General features: G+C 41.4%; 1 pseudogene across 1 annotated transcript; it reads left to right on the top strand.

Moving 5' to 3' along the window:
• Positions 1-3,254: 3,254 nt before the first annotated feature.
• LOC108312874 lies at positions 3,255-4,497 on the top strand (annotated as a pseudogene). Its single transcript, XR_001828822.2, has one exon. The product of XR_001828822.2 is annotated as an ER membrane protein complex subunit 2-like (transcript).
• Positions 4,498-6,963: the final 2,466 nt, after the last annotated feature.

The following is a 6,963-nucleotide window of genomic DNA, read 5'->3' as shown; positions in this document are numbered from 1 at the left end:
CCTGAGTAGCTGGGATTTCAGGCACGCGCCACCATGCCCAGCTAATTTTTTCGTATTTTTAGTAGAGACGGGGTTTCACCATGTTGACCAGGATGGTCTCGATCTCTTGACCTCGTGATCCAACCGCCTCGGCCTCCCACAGTGCTGGGATTACAGGCTTGAGCCACCGCGCCCGGCCCACTTCTTAAGAATTATAGGGGAGAAAGAGGAGGAATAGTATTAGGACAAATACCTAATGCACGCAGGGCTTAAAACCTAGATGACGGGTTGATGGGTGCAGCAAACCACCATAGCACATGTATACACACCTTTGTAACAAATCTGCACATTCTGCACATGCATCCCAGAACTTAAAGTATAATTTTAAAAAGCTAAAAATAAGTGAATATAAAGTCTATCACTTTTTCCGACATGTAACAGAGTTCCTTTTTCTGTGTAAGAGGATCATCAGGATCTTTTTTAAAAAATTTAAAGTAACAATACACAAACTTTTAATTCATTAAAATCAAATTATAAACAATCCTGAGTTCTCTACAAGCCTAGATTCAAAATAGACCTTTGATGTCTTTCAAGTTTAAAGCACTGTTTTCAATTGTGACTTTTAGATTTGGAAAAGCCCCTGGCAGTTTGAGTTCAAATAAATGCTATTTGAATGCGTGGATTTATTCTTGATTTAATTCCAAATATCTTCTATTGCTTAATAGTTCTCCTGCCAATTAGAAGAAAGATGGGTTTCTCCTGAGTGGAGGAATTGGGGTTAACAAGATAATTATTCCTGGTCTTCCAAGAGCAGGAAGGAAAATAGGGAGAATGTTTTCCACAAATCCCACTGTGTGTTGTGTGGGAAAGTTGACTGCACAAAGGGGACGCTGGCCAAGTAGTCTTGGCAAGGCTCTATTAGTGTGAAAGATTCTGAGCACAGCTTCTGGTATTTCTGGAGTGCTTTCACTCTACAAGAAGATGTACATTCAGTGACAGGCCACCTGTGGGTGGTTAGCAAGGAGAAGGGACAGTTAGTAATAACTAAACCTTAGTATGTTTTAAAACTGTTCTCGGCCGGGCACGGTGGCTCAAGCCTGTAATCCCAGCACTTTGGGAGGCCGAGGCGGGTGGATCACGAGGTCAAGAGATCGAGACCATCCTGGTCAACATGGTGAAACTCCGTCTCTACCAAAAATACAAAAAATTAGCTGGGCATGGTGGTGCGTGCCTGTAATCCCAGCTACTCAGGAGGCTGAGGCAGGAGAATTGCCTGAACCCAGGAGGCGGAGGTTGCGGTGAGCCGAGATCGTGCCATTGCACTCCAGCCTGGGTAACATGAGTGAAAACTCCGTCTCAAAAAAAAAAAAAAAACTGTTCTCAGTGCTTTACAAGATTATTCAATTCTCACATAGGCCAACATATGAAAAATAGACCCTCTAAATTCTTTCTAAGGTCACATTAGTAAATGGTAAAGCCAAGCTTCAAACCAAAGCAAGTTAGTCCCAGAATCCATGCTTTTAATAACTTATCTACATCATCTCCCCAAATAAGAGCAAACACACAGCGATACTGTTCTAAGTGCTTTATCCATATTAACTCTTTTAATTTTCACAACATGACACAGGATTTATTCTTGTTCTCCTTTTACAGCTGAGGAAACTGAAGCACAGATTAGTTAAAAGGTTAAGATGATAATTAACATTGAGGGTGTGCTTAAAGACAAGACTGCCTCTTCTTAGAGTCTGAAGGGCACTCAGCAGGTGCAAAATTCAGCTCTGATCCCCCCACCACCTTCTCCTTTCCCTTGGGCTCCTCCCACATGGGTAGATCCTCGCTGCACAGCCTCTAAGGCTTTGGTCTAAGCATAGGTTTAACCTTTGGTTCCTGGTGCCTGCTGTCATAGTTGAGATTAAAAAAAAAAAAGACACTACTTGGTTCATGCCTGTAATCCCAACACTTTGGGAGGCTGAGGCGGGTGGATCACGAGGTCAAGAGATCGAGACCATCCTGGTCAACATGGTGAAACCCCTTCTCTACCAAAATTACAAAAATTAGCTGGGCTTGGTGGTACGCGCCTGTAATCCCAGCTACTCAGGAGGCTGAGGCAGGAGACTTGCCTGAACCCAGGAGGCAGAGGTTGCGGTGAGCTGAGACAGCACCATTGCACTCCAGCCTGGGTAGCAAGAGGGAAACTCTGTCTCGAGAAAAAAAAAAAAGATACTACATATAGAGGAAGAACACAACACACTTCCTCTGCACTGAGCTCTACACCTTGAGAGGTACTGCATTAGCAACAAGGTTCTGAGGCAACTTCACAGACACCTCCTGCTTCCCAGCATCAGCCTGCCCTCCATGGGTGGCGCCATCTTCCTAAGTCTTCCCTTTTAACACCACAGCCAAGAGAGCCTTGGGTCTCCTCCCCAGGTGCTTGTCCTCTACTGGTAATTAACAAAATGAACGGTCTCACTCTTCTGATGAGAACATCTGCTTCCCTACAGCAATGAAAGTGTAGGTGGTTGGCCAGGAGAGGGATGCGTAGACCCAAGGATACCTTATAAGTTACTTTACCTATTAACATAAAATGAGGTCTAGTGGCTGGATGATTGTGTCATCAAGAGTGACAGAAAATCCAAAAGAAAAAGAAAGAGTGGTTCTCTTCCATTCACAGTTCTTTTGTATACAAATGTTCTTTGATTTCTTGGAACTTCAGTTTTCTTACGTGTAATATGAGATTATTGAAAAGTCCCCTAAATTCTAGCTAATTCTCAGTCTCTGAATTTTGGACTCATTTTACGAGATATTTTGAGACAATAAAAATCAGCAATAATATATGTATTTTAACTTGCAACCAAATTAATATTCCCTTTTTAAATTTGTTTTCTATTTTTCTGTGTTTACTTAGTTTTCAAGCTGAAAGAAAACAGACTATATTATGCATACAGTATTTACAACGGCACATTCAACAACTGAGTTACTTCATTTCTTCGTATTAATTGAAGAAATGATAAGAATCCCTACAGAAAGTAATGCTATGTTCATTTACTCAATTACTTTGATAGGTTTCTATTGAATGCCTTCCTGAAGCCGTCCTCACTCCCCTCACTGTTTCTCCAAGGTACGGAAATAGGCAGCTCCGCACTGCCACATGTCTGACTAGGTTACATGCGTCCTAAACCATGTTATCCTGAGCAGCGAGCAATCCCATCTGACTGGCTGGGAATCAAGAGGTGTTCTCCCTTTCTTAAGATTTTTGCCCCTTGAAATAATCTTCCGAGGTTCTGGGAAGATGGCGATGGTCTCAGAGCTTTACGATGTCACTTGGGAAGAAATGCGAGATAAAATGAGAAAATGGAGAGAAGAAAACTCGTGAAATAGTGAGCAAATTGTGGAAGTTGGAGAAGAATTAATTAATGAATATGCTTCTAAGCTTGGAGATGATATTTGGATCATATATGAACAGGTGATGATTGCTGTACTAGACTATGGTCGGGATGACTTGGCATTGTCTTGTCTTCAAGAGCTAAGAAGACAGTTCCCTGGCAGTCACAGAGTCAAGCGATTAACAGGCATGAGATTTGAAGCCATGGAAAGATATGATGATGCTATACAGCTATATGATAGGATTTTACAAGAAGATCCAACTAACACTGCTGCAAGAAAGCGTAAGATTGCCATTCGAAAAGCCCAGGGGAAAAATGTGGAGGCCATCCGGGAATTGAATGAGTATCTGGAACAATTTGTTGGAGACCAAGAAGCCTGGCATGAACTTGCAGAACTTTATATCAATGAACATGACTATGCAAAAGCAGCCTTTTGTTTAGAGGAACTAATGATGACTAATCCACACAACCACTTATACTGTCAGCAGTATGCTGAAGTTAAATATACTCAAGGTGGACTTGAAAACCTCGAACTTTCAAGGAAGTATTTTGCACAGGCATTGAAACTGAACAACAGAAATATGAGAGCTTTGTTTGGGCTTTATATGTTGGCAAGTCATATTGCTTCTAATCCAAAAGCAAGTGCAAAAACGAAAAATGAAATATGCTAGTTGGGCAGCTAGTCAAATAAACAGAGCTTATCAGTTTGCAGGTCGAAGTAAAAAGGAAACCAAATATTCTCTTAAGGCAGTCAAAGACATGTTGGAAACATTACAGATCACCCAGTCTTAAGGTTTCAAAAACTCTGACATTAGATTTCAAAACTGCACAATTGAACTTATTGGCCTGAAACTTACTTACTAAATGCCCAGTGCTATTTATATACTACAGTAATTTTCTGTTAAGAAGGCAGTTGTAAAGAATGTGTTTATATAAACCTAAAAATGCCTTTTACTGCCAAGTGGGAAGATGGGGGAAATCCATGGAATAGAGATTTAAGACTTACTGATTGTACATCAGTCTCTTCATATCACACAAACACATACACACACACACACACACACACACACACATATATATAAACCTAATGTAGAATAACCTTGTTAAATAAACCGTGATGATTTATTAAAAAAAATAATAATAATAATCTTCCTTTTTCTTCTCACACTAAGTCTCTATTCTTAAATGCTTCTGGATCTTCCATATTTGAGTTTTTCTAGCAGTAATGGCCAGAGAGAAAGGAGAGGAAGGGAACCCACCAGTGGCTGTCTTTCTGCTGCCTGAGTACAGGTATGTACAACGATGACGGGGGACATGGTACGTGGAAACACATGATGAGAGTGAGCCATGCCAAGTGGGGGCCTGAGTGAGGGCCACTTCCGGGTGTGGTCACAGAGGGAAGATGACTTTGGGTTTTAAGGACAGAGAGACGGGCAGGAAAAGGGAGAGTACTTCACATGAGGAGATGCTGAGAGAAGGCAGAAGTGCACGCAGGTATTTCAGGAGAAGCAGTCTGGGGTGGTTGGAACTGAGGCACGGAGAGAAGTGGTGAGAGATAAGAAAAACAGGATTGAAAATGAGGCTCAGAGCAGATTCTAGAGACCCAGGAATGGCAGTCTAAGGCCACTCCTGCAGGCAACAGGGAAGAGGGAAGCTTAAAGACTTTTTTTTTTTTTTTGAGTAGTAAACAAATGGAGCGAGTGCTACCAAACCTTAGTATTTTTCTTAAGTTATATAAAAGAAATTATTTTCTATTTTATTCTTAGCCAATAAACGGGACTGAGTGGCAACAAACAAAAACTAGCCTACTCCCTCAAAAAGGTCTCCACATCAGAGAACAAGACCTGGAAACTGTACGAAGCCTCCATCCATGCAGACGACTGCTCAGCGTTCAAATACTCCCTTCCCAGAACATTTGATGTGTTTCTTGCATATCTGACATACCCTGCTGGCCATCTACTGACAAAAGCGATCCCTCCCCAGATGAAAATTTCTCTGGTCCTTTCTCTTTATTTGTTTTTGGTGTTAAGAAACAGCATTTCGCCTGGCGCGGTGGCTCACGCCTATAATCCCAGCACTTTGGGAGGCCGAGGCGGGTGGATCACGAGGTCAAGAGATCGAGACCATCCTGGTCAACATGGTGAAACCCCGTCTCTACTAAAAATACAAAAACATCAGCTGGGCATGGTGGCGCGTGCCTGTAGTCCTGGCTACTCAGGAGGCTGAGGCAGGAGAATTGCCTGAACCTGGGAGGCTGAGGTTGCGGTGAGCCGAGATCGCGCCATTGCACTCCAGCCTGGGTAATAAGAGCGAAACTCCGTCTCAAAAAAAAAAAAAAAGAAACAGCATTTCAAATTCCCTCAGCCCTCCGAGAAATCAGGCAGATGTGTGAATTAGATTCTGAAGCACTGAAACTTCTGCATCTTAATAAGCTGGGACACAACCATGCCCTGGAAGCAGCAGTGAACAGGATTTCCACATTCACCAATGTGGAATGTTGAATTTCTGCAAATGTTGATTTTCTGCAAAGGAACAAAACCGTAACCAGATGGTAGTTGACAGGGCAACTTTAAAGACAAGTATTTGTTGTGATCTCATTCCTAAGGGAAAGAGAGTTAGATAATTAATAGAAGGAAAGAACAGGAGAGAAAGGCAAGAGGAAGAGAAATACTAAAGAAAATGTATAAAGAGAAATGTGAGGAGAAATGGATACTGAAAAAAAGGAGGGAAATTAGCCAGTTCTAGAAAAACAGAAGATGAGATGAAATGAAATATAACTGCACATTTTTCACTAACTGGTTGCCTAGGAAACAACTAGTTGGTTCTCCCTGTACTGAATAATTGTTGAGAAACACACTGGATTTAGGCTTTCTTGGTTTCACTGGTATCAACCAGGAAACTTAGGTTTCAGGCATAGTTATGAGCACCATATTTTCTGTATCATGCTTCTAACAACAGAAGTAGTCCATTTCAAAAACGTTGGAGGGTAATAGAGGAATTGTAAGATTGAAACCTACGAACACAGGCAGGGTGAGACTTGAAAATCAGATTGGCCTAGGATGACACATTAGTGTGTGTAACACTAAGTAATAAACCATGGAAAAGGCAATTAGGAAAGCAGCTGAAGGCCCATTTGGCAATGTGAGATCATCTTTATAGTTTGCCAGGTATTCTGCTGAAAACCAGTTTTCCATATAAAGAGCTTGGTGCGCTTAAAGTCATATAGTGTGGAGGCAAAGTTTCACGTTAAAAACCAATTCCTTATCTTCCATCAGCGTACACCCCCATGCATTCTATTATCACTGTTTTCCTTTTAATCAAATAATTATAAAGAACAAAGAACATTAAAACATGCTTCACTGCTCCCATTTGAATTTGTCTTTCCTACATTTTACTGAATTTTGCAGAAAATGTTTATATACATTGTTTTAATAAACCCATCTCTCTTAAGTTGTGTCTCCTGTATTTCTTGGGCTGAATTCTCAGCGTGTGCGTGCGTGCGGACATGTGTACACGTGCGCACACATATGCACTTAGAGAATTGTGAGAGGGGTGGGGGAAACAGGTGTGGGAGGGACTATTTTTCTTTTTTTTTTTTTTT

This window comes from Cebus imitator, unplaced genomic scaffold (assembly GCF_001604975.1).
Source record: "Cebus imitator isolate Cc_AM_T3 unplaced genomic scaffold, Cebus_imitator-1.0 Scaffold130, whole genome shotgun sequence".
In the NCBI taxonomy this organism is placed as follows: Eukaryota; Metazoa; Chordata; class Mammalia; order Primates; family Cebidae; genus Cebus; species Cebus imitator.
The sequence above is the reverse complement of the archived record's forward strand: the minus strand, read 5'-3'. Positions and strand labels throughout refer to the sequence as shown.